Raw genomic sequence first — 20,249 nt, 5'->3', positions numbered from 1 at the left:
CCAACATCTCCCCACCACATCCCCTCCCAGCCCCTAGTAACCACAATTCTACTCTCTATTTCTATGACTTCAACTTTTAAAAATTCTGCATAATGTGAGATCATCATGTAGCATTTGTCTTTCTGTTCCTAGCTTACTTCACTTAAAATAACGTTCTCCAGGTTCATCCATGTTGTCACAAATGACAGAATTTGCTTCTTTTTTAAGACTGAATAGTATTCTATTGTGTACACATGCCATATTTTATTTATCCATTCATCCGCTGATGAACACTTAGGTTGATTCCATGTCTTGGCTATTATGAATGGTGCTGCAATAAACATTGGAGTGCACATATTTCTTTGATATGCTGATTTCATTTCCTTGGATATATACCAAGTAATGGGATTCCTTGATCATATGGTGGTTTTATTTTTAATTTTTTAAAGAACTTTCATACTATTTTCTATAATGGCTATACTTACTCACATTCGCATCAACAGTGTGGAAGAGTTCCTTTTTCTTGACATCCTCACCAGCATGTGTTACCTTTTGTCTTTTTAATATTAATTATTCTAACAGATATAAGGTTATATCTCATTGTGGTTTTCATTTGCATTTCTCTGCTGACTGTTAATTTAGTATTTTGTCATATACCTGTTGGCCAGTTGCATGTCTTCTTCTGAGAAATGTCTATTCAGGTCATTTGATTGTAACTAGGTTATTTGTTTTCTTTAATTGGGTTATTTGTAATACATATTTTGAATAGTAACCTCTTAACGGATGTGTGCTTGGCCGATTACAAAGGTTGTCTCTTCACTCAGTTGATTGTTCGCTTGGCTGTGCTGAAGCATTTTTGTTTGATGTAGTCAAAATTGTCTCTTTTTGGCTTTATTGCCAGTACTTTCAAGGTTATATCCAAAAAGTCTTTCCCAGATCAATGTCATGGAAGTTTTTCCCCAATATTTTCTTCTAGTATTTTTACAATTTCAAATTACACATTTAATCCAAATGTCTTTAATCCATTTTCAGTTTTTTTTGAAAAATATTGTGTGAGATAAGGGTCCAATTTCATTCTACTGGCATGCAAATATCCAATTGTTCCAACATTAGTTGTTGAAGGAACTGTCTTTTCTCCATTGTGTGCTATTGGCACTTTTGTCAAAAATCAATGGACTGTAAATGCATACATTTATTTCTGAGTTCTTTATTTTTTTCCATTGGTCTTTCTGTCTGTTTTTATGCCAGTACCATGCTGTCTTAATTGCTCTAGCTTTGGAGTGTATTTTCAAATCAGGTAGTATAATACCTGCAGCTTTGTTCGTTTTTTGCAAGATTGCTTTGGCTACTTGGGTTATTTTTTTAGTTCCATAGAATTATAGGATTTTTTCCCATTTCTGTGAAACATGTCATCGATATTTTGATGAGATTATGCTGACTCTGTAGATTACTTTGAATAGCATGAACCTTTTAACAATATTAATTCTTCCAATTAGCAGGATATATCCATAGGATGTTTTTCCAATTATTTGTGTCTTTTTCAATTACTTTAATCAATGCTTTATAGTTTTTTTGTGTACAAATCTTTAACCTCCTTGGTTATGTTAATTCCTAAGTATGTTATTTTTCTTTTTTTTGTAGCTATTGTAAGTGGGGTTGTTTTCTTGATTTCTTTTTTAGATAGTTTGTTGTTAGTGTATGGAAATAATTTTTATATGTTGATTTGTATCCTGCAACCTTATTGAATTCATTTATTATTCCTAACAGTTTTTTGATAAATTCTTTATAGTTTTTATGTACAATAATATACCACATGCAATCAGGGACAATTTTAACTTTCTCAGGGGAAGAGACAGAATGAGTGTACTTACACCACCGTAATGGGAAAAAGAATGTGTATTTTGAAATTTGATTAACCTTAAGTGAAACAAAATAGTCAGTGTTTATTTCTTCCAGTTACAGTTTTCCATCCCATTTTTAACACTTCCAGTATTGGAAGAGCTTGAATTGTAAATGGATGTGGAAATAGCTATAAGGTGATGGAAGAACCACCATTCTCGTAATCAGAAGATGTGTATTTGAAGTTGAACACTACTGATAAATACCAGTGCAATCTTAGTCAAGATAGTTATGGTTTCTTTAATCTGAATTTTCTTTTCTATAAAATAAAAATAATTTTTAAAAACAAAAATACAAAAGTATTTTTTGAAATAACTATAGAAAATAATACATCGTTACTAGGGTGGCTGAATGATGAGCACTAACATCTCTTCCATGCTTATATGTGATGTTATTTAATGTAGTTAATATATATTAACCCATTTAACATGCCACATGTGAGAGATACTATTACCATATTTTTTACAACTGAGCCACCAAATTAACTAGCTTTCTTTAAGTCACATACCTAGCAATTGGTGGTTCATTGTTCAAACTCACACCATCTGATTCTAAAAGATGTATTGTTAACTGGTGTATATGCCATACTGAAAATTAGCTACAAGGTTTATTGCTTTCACAGAACATTTAAAAAGAATACAGGATTGATTTGTTTATTAGGAGTATTTTATTAGATTATTCTAACCCACTTAGACATAAAACAAAGAAGAATTTGAAATTTTGGAGTTTGAATTCTGTCTCCCAATATAGAGAGTAGGTAACTAGAATAACTTTGGAGGCCTCTACAGTATTTATTTTCTTCTAAGACTACAGGTTATAGCAATTGCTAATTTCTATTAAAGATGTGTGTTCACTGAGGGCTGTACTGGCAAAGAGTCCACACAGTTTACACAGAGCTAACAGCAGCTTCTTAACACCATCATTTTTCAGTTTTCATACAATTAAAAATGGTCTCTTGGAAATTGGCTCTTATCAAGAAAGTTTTTGTTCTACTAGTAGGTCACTTGGGGGCTCATTAGAAAGCTTACAGATAATTGTATTGTTAAGATGTTATAAATGTTTTCGCAAAGTCAATAAGTACATAATTGCTTAGGTGCCTCAAAACTGTTTTCTTTGAAGAGTAAGATGATCCATGAGGGCATATGTATTAAATACTTCCAAAGTGTCTCCAGAGGTGCCAGCTTTGTTAGGTAGTCCCTGGCGCCTTTCTCTCAGGTGTGCCTCATGGTTTTAACAATTACTTCTGCAAGAGGCCTCTTGGGGTAAGCCACTTAACAAACAGCATTGAGATAAACTTTCTTCAAAGTCTATCCTTCAAAGTTGGCCTCCTTAGGGAAAGAGATGGGTGACTTTATGCAAAGCACCACACTCAACTGTAAAGGAGAAAGGGTCATTACTATTAAAAAAAGAAGACATTTCAGAAAGCCTCAAGGGTGTTTACCTTTTCTCTGAAAGCCCCTTACCCCAGAATGAATGAGAACTGGGTTCTTGTTAATACAAATGTATATACATAGAGGGAGGGCAGAGAGAGAGGCAAGGGAGAGAGTTGGTATTAGCAAAGTTCCAGTTCTCATTCACCCTGGGGACTATGCATGTACAGTATATATTCACATAGCCACCCATTCACTTATTCTCTTGTTTTATTTAATTCACTATTCTGATATACTGGATCATCATTATAGTAGTCTACCATATTGAAAGTTCTATTTAAATTACAAATTAAAATACTAATCCAAGTAACATACAACTGTAAAGAATGTGCCTCATCTTGTAAAATGGAAGCTTTTTTCCACTTGATATTTATGTTGTAACATTTAAAATTAATTTTGTTCAGTTTCATAATATAAGATCATGCTTTTCTACTATTTATTGCTATTTGTGAATTATAGTATAAATTTGTCATCTATGAATTCAATTTACTGTTGTATACATAGCCTTATGTTTGATTTTTGTTACTATATCATTCATAGATTCTTTTCATGTAGTTTTGAAAAGCTAGATGCATATTATAAACTTATGTATACTTGTATATATACTTATAAAGCTATGTACAAATTACTAACATATATATGTAATAAAATTGTGTATTGGAATATTTCATTAGGTTATTTCAGCCATAAAACATGTATCATCATGCTTAAGAACCTATAGGAAGTGAGATTCTGTGTTAGGGAAGAATTACTTTAGACAAGAACAGGACACTTATAATAGTTCTTTGAGAAATCATATTCTTCCTCTATAGCTGTCTTTCCATTCAAAACTTATATTTAAAATTTCCTGCTCTAGGAATTCATCTAGGATTGCATTTGGCACTAATATTGTTAGGCTTTGTGTCCCCACTCAAATCCACCTTGAATTGTAATCCCCAGGTGTTGTGGAAGAGACCTGGTGGGAAGTGATTGGATTATGGGGGTGGTTTCCCCATTCTGTTCTCATGACAGTGAGTGGATTCTCACAAGATCTGATGTTTTTATGACTGGTAGTTTTTTCTACACTTGCACAGGCTCTCTTGCCTGCCACCCTGTAAGACATGTCTTTGCTTCTCCCTCACCTTCTGCCATGATTGTAAGTTTCCTGAGGCCTCTCCAGCAATGCAGAACCGTGCGTTCATTAGACCTCTTTTCTTTATAAATTATCCAGCCTGGGGTATTTTTCTTCATAGCAGTGTGAGAATGGACTAATACAGGTACAGTCAAATTAGTGACTGTTATTCCCTCTATCCAAGTCCTCTGCTTTTTCTGTATCAAGAAACTAGTATCAGTTTTTATTTGGAGGAAATGAATTGATGTGGTAAATAAATGTTTGCCACATCAAAATGAGAAAAATATTCCATCGTATAGCTTTCATATGTTTTATTTTCTAAAATGCATGAAAGTATCATCTGCTCAATGATACTAGACTACATACATAACTAAGTAAAATATTATATGGGGCAGAGGTACATTATGCAAGGATATTCTCATGTTACTAGTTGGGCAGAGGACGTATACTTTTATCTTGTTCAAAATTGCAGATAATGTCATTTAATTCAAATGAAAATTATATGCTTTTTAAATTTAAATCTGGTTTGGTTTTGAAATGATATATCAAAATTTTAATATCTAATTTACCAGTTGTTTTCCATTACCAATCTCCTGGTGTGTACTTCATGACATAAACAAATATATTACTATTCTACAGCAAAAAAAAAAAAAAAAAAAAAAACAACTCCATGAAATAAGTCTCATCGATTTTTATTTATGTATTTGTGTTTTTATATACGTATACAAAAGTGATATGACCAAGAGTTAAGTCCTGCTTCAAGGTAATTGGAAACCTTGATAGCTACTCAGACTCACATGCTAGAACCATTCTCATGATCATCCTATTCAAGCCTCACTCAAATCTAACTGTTAATTGAAATCAAACGACAATAGATAGCTGGTAAAAAGGTGGGGTTATGAGTACAGTGAGCATGATTGTGGACCTATGTATCCTGCCTATTTTCAAACAAATAGAGTGAGGTATTCCAGTTTTTTAGTTTGAAAATGCAAAATCAGCCTTTAAAAATAAAAAGTTTATTCCATTTGCAACAACATGGATGAACCTGGAGAGCACTATGCTCAGAGAAATAAGCCTCTCAGAAAGACTAATAGTCCATGAGTCCGCTTATGTGAGGACCTGTAACATTTAGCCTCTAGAAGTAGAGAATGAAAGTTATTGCCAAGGGTAGGGGATGGGGGAAATGGAGATAGGGAAATTGTTTTCCAATGAGTATACAGTTTCAGTTATGCTAGATGAATAAGAGCTCTACTGTGCAACATAGTGACTATAGGTATTGTGCACTTCAAAATTTGCTAAGAGGGTAAATCTCATGTTGTGTTCTTATAAAAAAAAAAACAAAAAAACAAAAAAAGCAAAGGGATGCAACGGAACTTTGGAAGGTGATAGATACGTCTATTACCTTGATTGTGGTAATGGTATCATGGATATTTGTATATGTCAAAGCTCATCAACTTGTACATATTAAGTATGTGCAATTCTTTGTATATTATACTCCCAATAAAGCTGTTTTTTTAAAAAAAGAAAAAAATAATCAAACTTAATTTGGGGTAAGACATTTCTATTAGTCCGTTTTCACATTGCTATCAAGAATACTATCTGAGAGTGGGTAATTATAAAAGAAAGAGGCTTAATTGACTCACAGTTCTGCATGGCTGGGGATGCCTCAGGAAACTTACAATTATAGCAGAAAGTGAAGGGGAAACAAGAACCTTCTTCACATGGTGGCAGGAGAGAGAAGAGTGAAGGAGGAACTTCCAAACACTAATAAAGCCGTCAGAGCTCTTGAGAACTCACTCACTATCATGAGAACAGCATGGGGGAAACCACCCCCGTGATCCAATCACCTCCCTCCCTCGACACTTGGGGATTACAATTCGAGTTGTAAGATGTGGGTGGGGAAACAGAACCAAACCATATCAACATTCAAAATGCCAGTTCACGTAGCTGTAATATTTCTCTTTTGTCCTTTTCAAAGGTCATCTTTTTTAGGAAACTATAGATTAACCTCTATTTTGGAATAATTATATTAATATGGCAATACAAGTTCTAGTGACTTGTGTTTGATTTATTCTTATGATTTATATGTTCTTTGTAAGCATTCTACAATATTTCTTACGTGAGAATTACCTTTATCACATGTCAAACACATCTGAGGGAAAAATAAATTCCATTTTGTTTTTATTATCTGCAGGAAGCACCTAATGCAAACATGTTCTTTTTTTTCCATTTTACAAAATGATTTACAAAAAAGTTGTTTTAAATAATGTTATTGTTGTGCGTGGCAACCATGATTTGGAGTATAAGTAATTTATACACTGTTATCCAAAAGACTGTTTTGTAAAGCAAAGTGAAACTGTATGTTTCTCTTACTTACAAAAATAATTATGAAATTTTTTATGTCATGCAAGTCACTCTCTCTCATGAGTAAATAGTTGTTATTTAAATAACAATTAACTCACAAGGTTAGCACATCTTTGAAAATAAATTATTTCTTCTCTAGGACCAAAAGGTACATAACTGCATGGTGAAGAAGTGTTTTCATTTGCAAAAGTTCTATCGCTAGAAAAATAAATTCAAGCAACATATTGTTAATTTCTTTTCTTTAACTTAGGTCATCCCACCTTTTCCTATCCCATGCTGTCATTTTTACATTTTGGAATGTTTCTTTTTGAATTCTTTGCTCACTAATAAAATTCCTTAGAACCCTAGCACTATTATGAAAAACCTCTCTGATACCACTACCTACTCCTGATATTTCTGTGTTGTCATTGACATTTGGTTCTTCTCCCAAAAGCTATTTCTCTTATTCTTCAATTGAAAGTGGCTCCTTCTCTCACAGTTTGAGGAGGTGAGTAGGATCAAGGTCTGTATTCTCTAAGTTCCTTATTTTTTTTCTGACTGTTACTTCTTCTCTTTCATATAAAATATCTTGCACTTTGAGGCCATTTTCTTACCAAAAAAATTCTCTACATCTTATTTTGCTCATATGCTTATTTTCCAGGCATGTTCCTAACTGCATATTGGGTTCCCATACCAGTTTCTTCTCTCCAGTATCAAATATGGCTATCACCCAGGCATCTATGTTGATGATGCAACCTTCCCACTGACCATCATGCTGCCACAATCAATATTAGGTAGATTATCTTGCCTCCCCACACTAACCTCAGACCTCCTTGACCTCCACTCCTTTTTTATTCTTTTTAAAATTATTGTTGATCATCAACCTAATACAAGACATTGTGGCATAATCCAGATATCAAAAATTCAGCTATGTATCAGGTCAAGTCTCAATTCCCCACCTTCAAATCATTCACCTTATAAAGAGAGAAACACATATACCAGATAATTAGAATACAATGTAGTAAGTGCAACAGTTAATATTAAAGTTACAAAAGTAGTGCAGATGTTATGATCACATCACGAAGATTACCTACATGTCTACTCTAAGACTATATCCCACAGTCATAGTCTTTTGTTTGGTATTGGAGTATGCTCTTTGCCATTCTCCCATTACTTAATTCCAATTTATTTTATAAATGTATAATTTATAGACAGTAACATTCTCTTTTTTAGCATATAATTACTTGATTTTTTGCAAACACATATAGTCATGCAACTATAGACACAGGCAAGATATAAAACAATTCTATCACCTCCCAAATCCTCCCATTCCTTTTTATAAACAACACATCACTGACTCCAGCTTCTGGTAACCATAAATTTGTTTCCATTTTTATAGTTTTTTTCTTTTCCCTAATGTAATAATACAAGTAGAATCATATGATATGTGTCTTTTTTCTCTACTTCTTTTTCATTTCTTTGGCTTCAAAGATACTTTCAGTTTCTTAACTGCCCACTTTCCATAAGTCTTTCAGTTCCTTGTAACTGTACTTATGTCCCTATAGAGCCAGAACTCTATGTCTGTAAAGGGCTAGAACAGTAAGCCAGAGGAAAAAAATTTGCAATTTATTTCTGGGGCTTCCAACTTCATAACATATTTATCCTCTAGCCACATCTCCAGGGAATACTCCAAAACAGCATCCAGTCTTTTCTATACATACGGTTCAGAAAATCTGGAGAAAACTCCACACTCACACACTCTGATGTTGTTTAAAATTAATAGCAATCTTACTTTTCTCTTACTTTATTTGTTATGGTTACTGCCATCTCCTATTTCCTTCAGGAACTGTTTTAAACATTCATCTTTCCTTCATTAATTTACCCACACTCCCTTCATGCTTGGCAGACAGTCTCACCTTCTGTTCCACAGAAGAAACATAAAGCATTAGATAAGTTCATCTAATGCCATTCTCTGTATTTCCAACCACTCTTCTGTCTTACTTCAGTCTATAATCAAGTTCAAATACTTAAAGTATTGTTAAAAATTAGGTCCACCCATGAAACTGTTGCTAAATGCAAGGAAGTTATTATTGCCCCTGACCAGAAAAGTTCTAGTAAAGAGATAAGGGTGGAAGCCTGATTTCAATAGGCAGAGTGAATGGGTAGCCTTTCCCACTCCTTATTTTTCATTTCTTTACATCTAATATAGAATGAATGATCAAGAACTTCTCTTTAACCAACAACTTATCCTTACTTCCATGTTGGCTGTAATATCCCTAAACTTGGAAGATAAAAATTGTATGAACAAATTTATCTGTCTTTGCGTTGGAGTAGTTTTCTTAAGTCACAGTGCACCTAGTTCAGGGTTTCTCAACAGAAGAACAATTGACATTTTGGGCTGCATAATTCTTCATGTGTGGGGCTTTTTAAATATGGTGAAACAAAGCCACAGAAAGGCTAAAGAACTTTCCCTAGCTTCTGGAAACCTTTAGTCACATTTAGTAAGGGGTGGCATGGTGATTTGAAGAGATGATTTTTATGTGTACAGTAAATTTATAAGCAGTTGGTTCCACTATTCCACCTCACTCTCCTATTTCACTGTAGTTTGAATACTTCCATTGAAAAATGTACTTTAAATGTCTGGCCAGAATGAGTCTCTGGAGATGACTCGTGATTGATAGGGCCATGACAGAGATTAGGATCAGAGTGCAGTCTGAGGTTGTATTCCACAGAAGCACAGTCTCTCCTCTCCACCAACCAACTTCACATGCCAATTATGTAACTCATAACAGCTTAGTGACATGGTCCATACTCTTTTTCAAAATATAAGCAAATTAATATTAGTAAAGTAGTTGCTAAGAGACTCCCATTTGGCCTATGTGTCTGTTTTTGTACCACTATCATGTTGTTTTGGTTAATGTAGCCTTGTAATATAGTTTGAAGTTGGGTAGTATGATGCCTCCATCATTTTTCTTTTTGCTTAGTATTGCTTTTGCTATTTGGGCTCTTTCTTGATTTCAAATGAAGTTTAGAATATTTTTTTCTAATTCTGTGACAAACAATATTGGTAGTTTGATAGGAATAGCATTGAACGTGTAGATTGCTTTGGACAGTATGGTCATTTTAACAATATAAATTCTTCCATTCCATGAGCATGGATTTTTTTCCCCATTTATTTGTATCCTCTATGATTTCTTTCTTCAGTATTTTGTAGTTTTCCTCAAAGAAATCATTCACTGCTTTGGTTATGTGGATTCCAACGTACTTTATTCTTTTTGTGGCTATTGTAAATTGGATTGTATTATTGATTTGGCATTCAGCTTCAGTGTTATTGGTATATAGAAATACTACTGATTTGTACATTGATTTTGTATCCTGAAACTTTACTGAAGTTTTTATCAGCTCTACAAGCCTTTTGGCAAAGTCTTTAAGGTTTTCTAGGTATAGAATCGTATTGTTAGCAAGGAGATAATTTGACTTCTTCTTTTCCTATTTTGTTGCTTTTTATTTCTTTCTCTTGCCTGATTGTTCTGACTAGGATTTCCAGCAGTATGTTGAATAGGAATGGTGAGAGTTGGCATCCTTGGCCTGTTCCAGTTCTTAAGTGTAACACTTCCAGCTTTTGCCAATTCAGTATAATGTTGGCTGTGGGTTTGTCATAGTGGGCTCTTATTATCTTGAGGTATGTTTCTTCCATGCCTAGTATGTTGAGGATTTTTTTCATGAAGGGATGTTGGATTTTATCAAAACATTTTTTCTGCATTCATTGAGATGATTAAATGGTTTTGTTTTTAATTGTTTATGCAGCAAGTCATGTTTATTGATTTGCATATGTTGAACCAACCTTGCGTACTGGTAGTGAAGCCTGCATGATAGTGGTGAATTAGCTTTTTGATGTGCTGCTGGATTCCATCTGCTAGTATTTTATTGAGAAATTTTGCATCTATGTTCATCAGGGATATTTGTCTGTAATTTTCTCTTTTCTTGTTGTGTCTTTACTAGATTTTGGTATCAGAGTGATGCTGGCTTCGTAGAACGAGTTAGGGAGGAGTCCTCTTCCCCATTTTTAAAAAATATTTCAGTAGGATTGGTACCAGCTTTTCTTTGTACATCTGGTAGAATTTGGCTATGAATCCACCTGTTTCAGGGCCCTTTTTATTTGGTAGGTTTGTTTTTCAATTTCAGAACTCTATATTGATCTCTCCAGGGTTTTGATTTCTTCCTGGCTCAATCTTGGGGTGTTGTGACCTTCCAGGAATTTATTCATTTCCTCTAGAGTTTCTAGTTTGTGTGCATAGTGGTGTTCATAATAGTCTCTGAGGATTTTTTATATATCCGTGGGATTGGTTGTTATTTCACTTTTGCCATTTCTGATTGCACTTATTTAGATCTTCTCTTTCTTTGTTGTTAATTTAGCTGGTGTCCTATTGATCTGGTTGACAAGAAAGAACCAGCTTTCGGTTATTACTTTGCATGTATTTTTGAGTCTCAATTTCATTCAGTTCTCTAATGAATTTTGGTTATTTATTGTCTTCTAGCTTTGGGACTAGTTCTTGTTTTTCTAGTTCTCTAGGTGTGATGTTAGATTGTTAATTTGAGATCTTTCTAATTTTTTGATGTAGGTATTTAGTGATGTAAGCTTTCCTAACACTGCTTTAGCTGTATTCCAGAGATTTTAAAATATTGTGTCTCCATGCACACGTATGTTTATAGCAGCACTACTCACAATAGCAAAGACTTGGAACCAACCCAAATGTCCAACAATGATAGACTGGATTAAGAAAATGTGGCATATATATACCAAGGAATACTATGCAGCCATAAAAAATGATGAGTTCATGTCCTTTGTAGGGACATGGATGAAGCTGGAAACCATCATTCTCAGCAAACTATTGCAAGGACAAAAAAACCAAACACCACATGTTCTCACTCATAGGTGGGAATTGAACAATGAGAACACTTGGACACAGCAAGGGGAACATCACACACCGGGGCCTGTCATGGGGTGGGCGGAGGAGGCAGGGATAGCATTAGGAGATATACCTAATGTAAATGACGAGTTAATGGGTGCAGCACACCAACATGGCACATGTATACATATGTAGCAACCTTTCACGTTGTGCACATGTACCCTAGAACTTAAAGTATAATAAAAATATGTATGTAAAAAAGTAAAAATAAAAAAATAAAATATTGTGTCTCTGTTTTTATTTATTTTAAATAATTTTCTAAATTTTTGCCTTAATTTTATTGTTTACCCAAAAGTTACTCAGAATAAAGTTATTTAATTTCCATGTAATTTTGTGGTTTTGAGAGAACTTACCGGTATTGATTTGTATTTTTATTCCACCATGGCCCAAAAGTATAGTTTGTATGATTTTGAATTTTTTAACTTTATTGAGACTTGCCTGATGTCCAAGCATGTGGTCAATCTTAGCATATGTTCCATATGCAAATGAGAAGAATGTATATCCTGTGGTTGCTGGGTGGAGTGTTCTGTAGATGTCTATTATGTCCAATTGGTCAAGTGTCGAATTTAACTCCAGGATTTCTTTGTTAGTTTTCTGCCTCGATGATCTAACTCTGTCAGTGGGATGTTGAAGTCACCCACTCTCATGGTGTGGCTAAGTATTTTTGTAGGTCTAGCAGTACTTGTTTTATGAATCTAGGTGCTCCAATTTTAGTTGCATATATATTCAGGATAGTTAAGCCATGTGGTTGGATCAAACCCTTTATCATTGCATAGAGCCCTTCTTTATCCTTTTTTGACTGCTGTTGTTTTAAAGTCTATTTTATCTGAAATAATAATTGTTACCCCTGCTCTTTTTTGTCTTCTGTTTGGGTGATAGATCTTTCTCCTACCCTTTACCTTGAGTCTATCAGTGTCATTACATGTAAGATGGGTCTCTTGAAGACAGCAGATGGGTGAGTCTTGTTTTTTATCCAACTTGCCACTCTGTGCCTTTGAAGTAGGGTGTTAAGACCATTCACATTCAAGGTTAATATTAATATGTGAGATTTTGATCATATCATAAAGTTGTTAGCTGGTTGCTTTGTAGTTTCTATTGTGTGGTTGCCATATAGGGTCTGTGGACTATGTAGTTAAGTGTGTTTTTGTAGTAGCAGTTATTATTCTTTCCATGTTTAGAAATCCATTATGGATCTCTTGTAAGGCTGGTTTAGTGGTAATGACTTCCCTTAGCTATTGCTTATCTGAAAAATATTTTAGTTCTTGTTAACTTATGAAGCTTGGTTTGGTGGTGTATGAAATTCTTGGTTGGAGTCTCTTCCTTAAAAAATGCTGAATGTAAGTCCCCCATAAGATTTCTGCTGAGAAGCCCCCCAATAAGTTTATAATGTTTCCTCTGTTTGCTGTTAGCCCGATGGGATTCCCTTTGTATGGAATCTAACCTTTTTTTCTAGCTGCCTTTAAAGTTTTTCCTTTAGCATTGACCTTGGGCATTCCGGTCACTATATACCTTGGTGATGTTCATTTTATATAGGATCTGGCAGGTCTTCTCTGGATTTATTATATCTGTATGTCTACTTCCCTAGTAAGATAAAGGAAAATTTCTCAAATTATTCCCTCAAAGATGTTTTCCATGTTTTTTACTTTTTCTTTTTCTCTCTCATTAATGCCAGTCATTCATAGGTTTTGCCATTTTACATAACTCATGTGTCTTGGAGACTTTGTGCCAAGAATTTTAAGAATTTTTAAATTTCTTTTTTCTTTGTTTTTGTCTGACTGGGTTAGTTTGAAAGACCAATCTTCAAACTCTGAAATTCTTTCTTCTGTTTGGTCTAGTCTATTGGGAAAGCATTCAATTGTATTTTGAAATTCCCTAAGTGAGTTTTATAGTTTTCATTGCTCTGAATGATTTCTTTTTAAGATGTTTGCATCTTCTTTTATTTCCTGGATTGCTTTACAGGTTTCTTTGTACTGATTTTTAACCTTATTTTGGATCTCATTGAGTTTCCCTGTAATCCATACTTTGAATTCCTCCTCTGTCATCCTTCTGCCTCCATTTTGGTTAAGAACCATTGCTGGAAACCTAGAGTCAGCCTTTGATGATGTCAATCCATTCAGATTTTTAATGGTGGCAGAATTCTTGTGCTGGTTCCTTCTCATCTGGAGAGTGTTGTACTAGGTAGGGTCTTTGGGGTTGTTTCTATAGTCCTATGCACTTCTGTCAGCAGGTTTTGTGTTGGGCTGTGTGGTTTGACCTACGACTCAGGATATGGCATTTGCAGGTAAGAGTCAGCTGCCACACAAGTAGGTGGGAGGGGAGCTGACCTTTATTTACTGTGAGGTGCTCTCTGTTGTTTCAGGTGAAGGACTGGACAGTGGGGTGGGTGTCCAGTGTTCTGAGATTCCTAATTTGTGAGGGTGGTGGGATATACCTGGGCAGAGCTGGAAACATGGCTTTCCCACGAATATCTCAATGACAGGTGCAGGCACCAGCTCTGATGGGTGTGGCTAGGAGAAGCTCCTGATAAAATGTGCTGAGGTCTTCGTGAGCCCCCTCACTTCCTTGGTGAATCTTGACATGCTCTCTTAGAGAATTCACCTGAAGAGCTACTATTTACTTGCCACTTTCTTTCCTCTCTTTGAGAGTAGCATACTCTAGCTGCTTCCAGTCAGCCATCTTGAACCTCCATAACCATTTTGAAGATGTAAATTGTGGTAGCAGCTGCAGTCAAGAGATATTAAAAATAAGTTATGGCCGGGTGCGGTGGCTCACGCCTGTAATCCCAGCACTTTGGGAGGCTGAGGCAGACAGATCACAAGGTCAGGAGATAGAGACCATCCTGGCCAACATAGTGAAATACATCTCTACTAAAAATTCAAAAATTAGCCGAGCATGGTGGTGCGTGGTCCTGTAGTCCCAGCTACTCGGGAGGCTGGGGCAGGAGAATCACTTGAACCCGGGAGGCAGAGGCTGCAGTGAGCTGAGATTGCACCACTGCAGTCTAGGCTGGTGACAGAGTGAGACTCCATCTCAACAAAAAAGAGGGATTCATTTATTCATTATCTTTTCTTTAGAATTAAGTTTAAGTTTTAAATACAGTATAAGAAATAGCTTTGGAAATAACTAAGGGTTCTACCCTAATTAAAATACATATAATTTAACTGGGTATGATGGCACATGCCAGCAGTCCTAGCTCCTCAGTATGCTGAGGTGGGAGGATGAGCCCAGGAGCTTGAGGCTGTAGTGAACCATGATCACACCTGTGAATCACCACGGCACTCCAGGCTGGGCAACGTAGCAAGACTGTCTTTAAACAAACAAAACAAAATACACATCAGTATATGAGTGTTGACGAGTCACTTGGTAATGAGTCTCATATTTCTGCATTTTTCTTTTTCATCTGTGAGTTCTAGAAAGAAGTAGGAAAAACCACTATATCAAACAGCCTCTTTGGACTTTATTCTAAACCACGTAAAATCTCACCAGATTTCTTTGTGTGTCTCAGTAATTGATCTTAGAAATTATATCTGGAGGTGCAGGTTGAGGTATCCAAAGAGGAAGGAGTGGCACTATTTTGGGAGTTTCCAGTCAACAATAAAGGACCAAGAGTGTCCAGCACAGGAGTGGCCTCAGTGATTGAAGTAAGTGAATTCAGCTATAATCGAAGCTGGTAAGAGGGCCTTTTAAAAATTAAAAGTTGATTCAGTACAAGAAATCAAGTTACTGCTGCTTACCATTCAGAGACTTACGGGTGCTTGCCTGCATTATAATAAAAGAACTCAATTATTGAGCAAGACCTATATTTATCTCTTCACTTTGGACAGCCTAATAAACTATTATTACAGTTTCTCTACTGACTTTCAAACGTTTTGAAGTTTGAAAGACACCTTTGCAATTAACACAGCATGAGCACAACCAGAACAGAGAACGCTGTTATAATGGGTCTGTCCAGTCAAAATGGTCAGCTGAGGGGTCCCATGAAACCCAGTGGTGGCCCTAGGGGAGAGGCCACACAGACACAGCAACAGATGAACCAGCTGAAAAACACCAACACAATAATAGCACTCAACCACAAGCGCAGAGTATGACCACCACTATTAAGCCTGGTGATAACTGGAAAAAGACTTTAAAACTCCTTCCAAAGGATCTAAGAATCAAAATGGTGGATGTGACCTCCACAAGAGGAAATTAATTTGAAGATTACTGTTTGAAACGGAAGTTACTGATGAGAATTTTTGAAATGGGATGGAAAAAGACATCTCCTTTCCAAGAAGAGAACATTCCCATTGCTTTATCTGGTAGGGATATCTTAGCTAGAGCAAAAAATGGAACAGGCAAGAGCAGTGCCCATGACATTCCCCTACTTAAAAGGCTAGACCTGAAGAAGGACACTATACAAACAATGGTGATTGTTCCCACAGGAGGACCTGCTCTACAGGTCAGTCAAATTTGCATCCAGGTCAGCAAACAAATGGGAGGAGTCAAAGTGGTGATGACCACAGGAGGAACCAATTCAGGAGATGATGTACTGAGGCTGGATGATACAGTGCACATGGTGATTGCTGCCCCTGGGAGAATCCTGAATCTTATTAAGAAAGGAGTAGCAAAGGTCAGTCATGTCCAGGTGATAGTATTGGATGAGGCAGATAAGTTGCTGTCCCAGGATTTTGTGCAGTTAATGGAAGATATTATTCTCATGCTACCTGAAGACAGGCAGATTTTACTATATTCTGCTACTTTCCCTCTTAGTATACAGAAGTTCATGAATTCCCATTTGCAGAAACCCTGAGACTAACCTGATGGTAAAACTAACTCTGAAGGACATAACCCAGTACTACGCATATGTAACCGAGCACCAAAAAGTACACGGCCTCACCACACTTTTCTTCAGGCTTCAGCTAAACCAGATGATCATTTTCTTTAACTGCTCTCAGCGAGTTGAATGGCCAGCCAAAATTTCTCAACTGGGTTATTTTTGTTTCTACATTCATGCTAAAATGAGGCAGGGACATCAAAATTGTGTATTTTATTATTTCTGAAATGGCTTATTCTCATTTGCACTGATCTGCTTACTTGAGGTATTGATATACAAGCTGTGAATGTGGTAATAAACTTTGACTTTTCAAAGCTAGAAGAGACCTATCTCCATCATATTGGAAGACCAGGTCACTTTGGCCATTTTGGCTTAGCCATCAACTTGATCACATATGGTGATCACTTCAACCTGAAAGGTATTGAGGAGCAGCTGGGAAAAGAAATAAAACCTATTCCAAGCAACATTGACAAGAGCCTGCATGTGGCAGAATTCCACAGCAAGGCTGTAGAAAATGAGAAGCCTTAATAAGCACTCTTTGACAAACTGTGGAAGCCTTGTTTGTATCTATGACATACCATTTTTTAGAGAGGAGTGCTCTTCTCTTTGTGAGTTTTTCATCTTTTATTTCAGAACTATGAAGACTTAAAAGAGTTCAGAATTTTTTTTTCCTTTTTTAACTGGTGAAGAGAAAAAAGCTGAAAAGAAGGAATATTCCTTTTTTTTTGTTCCATCTGTTTGCACTGTATGCTAAGTGAACATTAGTTGCACTAACTGCTGGTTTTAAAAAAATGTTTTCTGGGGAAAGGGGACAGGAAAGGAAAAGAAAGAAGGGGAGAAACCCTAAAAAGAGAAGAATCTTAATGAACACAAAAGCTTGTCTATTATATCAAAATTCTCCAACATCTGACTCTCGAGGACATTTCAACTTCTCCCTAGTCATCCATTTTTTTTTAAGCCTGAAGAGCTCATTACTCATTTGTGTGAAGTGCTGTATGCTCTGAGATATTCAGAATATCATCTTTTAGACACAGACCAAAGAATCAACAGTAGTACTCTTTCTTTCCTTTATTCTTTAAAAAATTTTTGTCTTTTCATTTTGGTTTTAGGGTGAAGTCTCTCTGTTTTCTTTCTACCCAATACTGAAGCCCAGAGCTGGTAGATGAAACTTATTAGTCAGTTAAATACCATTTTCTTTTTCTTTATATTGGAGGAGTTGATATGCAGCTGCAGTTCATCCACACTGTAAACACATGTATTAAAAAAATCCCAACAGGGCATGGTGGCTCACGCCTGTAATCCCAGCACTTTGGGAGGCCGAGGCAGATAGATTATCTGAGGTCAGGATCTCGAGACCAGCCTGACCAACACAGTGAAACCCTGTCTTTACTAAAAATACAAAAAAATTAGCCAGGCGTGGTTGCAGGTGCCTGTAATCCCAGCTACTTGGGAGGCTGGGGCAAGAGAATTGCTTGAACCTGGGAGGCGGAAATTGCGGTGAACTGAGATCGTGCCATTGCACTCCAGCCTGGGAAACAGAGCAAGACTCCGTCTCAAAATAATAATAATTCCAAGTAAAAATTTGTTCTGGTCTGAGTAGATAAAACATCAATGCTCCCAAAGGAAAAGCAGTCTATCATTGGAGGAGCCATATGACAAGCCTTTGTGCTCTATAGCAAACACTAAAGACTGGTTTATATACGTTTCCAGTAACAATATGGCACTTGACTTGTAGACATGTCAGAACCTTGACCCTATTTCTTTTGTGGCAGAGTGTGTTGCGTTGAAAATTGAGTGTGTATACTTTTATCAACCTTGTAAATAAGTGTATATGTATATATACATATATATGATGAAGGTTGATGGGATTAAGGGGATATGAGTGATTATGGGAGCAGCTAAAGATGAAGGGGCTCAGTTTACTCAGCACTAAATTCTAGAAAGCACTTTGGCCTCTTGCTGTAGAGAGCAGGTTTCTATGGTACCCTTTGTTAGGAAAGGGACACAGAAATCTGGGATGTCCTGTTTGCTCCCACACTGTCTCATCTAGTACCCCTGGAGAAGGCTTACCAGAGAGAGCAAGGAAGCATCAAAAATTGATAATTCAAGATTTTTTTTTTTGAGAAGCTCTTTATTTTGCTTCTTCACCCTTTCTAAAAGTTTAAGGAATTTTTCAAACTCTCCAAAAGAGGGCAAAGATTAATCTACCATGCATCCACCTTGCAGTGTGGGGATTCTGTTGAGTGGTAGTATTGTTGAGCAGTACATGCATAAAGCACAGATATGCATTTCATAGTATTAGCCAGTACCAGCTTTGGTGATGTTAGCAGTTCTGGAGCTTAATTTTCTATGGATCGTCTGTAGTGTGTAAATGTATTGCCTTCTGCCCACCTTGATACATAAACTTTTGCAGGAATGGACAACCCCTGAGAGCTGTTTAACTTTCATACCACACAAAGCTGCTTGCCATTCTCTTGTGTTATGACAATAATTGTTATCTGTCATTTTGTACTGTAAATTCCTGGCAAATGCTTTACAGTCAATAATGTTGCTTTAAATTGTTGCCCTCCCAACATGCTTGATGTTTGGCCTAATCTCCAGGCCAAAAGACTGAGATGAATCAAAACCAGTGAACTTTTTTTTAATGTTTTTGAATTCCCTTTTAACCCAGTGTACTAGGTCAATCAGAAGGCATCTGGGAGGAGAAAAAAAAGCAAAAAATAATTTTTAAAAAATTGATTCCCATATTGCATTGATTTTTAAAAACCTAAAATATGTACGTTTGTATTTAACTCATATGGACAAAGGGATTAATTATTTGAAGTTGCTTTTTTGACTCTGCCCACTTCTATTTTTTTTCCCAAGACAGAGTCTCACTGTGTCACCCAGGCTGGAATGCAATGGGGTGATCTTGGCTCAGTGCAACCTCTGCCTCCCGGGTTCAAGAGATTCTCCCTGTCTCAGCCTCCCAAGTAGCTGGGATTACAGGTGCCCACCTGTAATACACCAGGTGTATGTGACTCACCCACAATTCCTTGGAGATCAAAATCCTACAGATGCCTCCTGATCGGACACAGCCCTAACTCTTCAACAACTGTAGCAAGAGCTGCACGTACAAACCCAAAAAGGAGCAAGCTCATTTATTTGGAATCCAAGTCACGTATGTTCTGTCCAGTCAATGTTGGTTACTAAATACAAACCTTAATTCAGGAAGTAACCTTTTTTTTTTTTGCATGAAGCGTTGGGAGAGGGAATTTAAATGGTATCAACTTTTGACAAAAAGTCTTGTTCTTGTACTGACGCAGCACTCTTTCTCCTACACCTCTTGCAAGAGGGATCATTAATATAGAAGAAATACAAGGAAAGAGTGTAAATGTAATTATATATCTCGCTAGAAAACATGTGAGTGACCAATCAAAAGTTCAGTCTTCTTTTCCAGTCTTACACTGCTCTGCCTGGTGCTGAGTTCCTGTTGGTCCCTCTTAAAGTACAGACTTAAAATTGGAAGTATTGCTGAAGTATAACATCTAATGACGAGTGGCACTTAAACTATCTGGGACACCACTATTGGACACAGTGTTACAGAGGCAGCTGTGCAGCTTGTTGCTTGGTTCTTGAATATAAATCATGAAATGGAAATATGCTCTAAGGACTTGGTGAAAGCCTGGTCTTTTTTTTGTCCCTCATATTAAGGAGGATTGTTA

The 20,249-nt window shown here is 36.2% G+C and overlaps 1 pseudogene; it reads left to right on the top strand.

Moving 5' to 3' along the window:
• Nucleotides 1-15,637: 15,637 nt before the first annotated feature.
• Nucleotides 15,638-17,073, top strand: LOC101132194 (probable ATP-dependent RNA helicase DDX6; annotated as a pseudogene).
• Nucleotides 17,074-20,249: the final 3,176 nt, after the last annotated feature.

This window comes from Gorilla gorilla, chromosome 5 (genome assembly GCF_029281585.2).
Source record: "Gorilla gorilla gorilla isolate KB3781 chromosome 5, NHGRI_mGorGor1-v2.1_pri, whole genome shotgun sequence".
Taxonomy (NCBI): Eukaryota; Metazoa; Chordata; class Mammalia; order Primates; family Hominidae; genus Gorilla; species Gorilla gorilla.
Note: the sequence above shows the minus strand (reverse complement) of the source record. Positions and strands in the feature narration are given on the sequence as shown.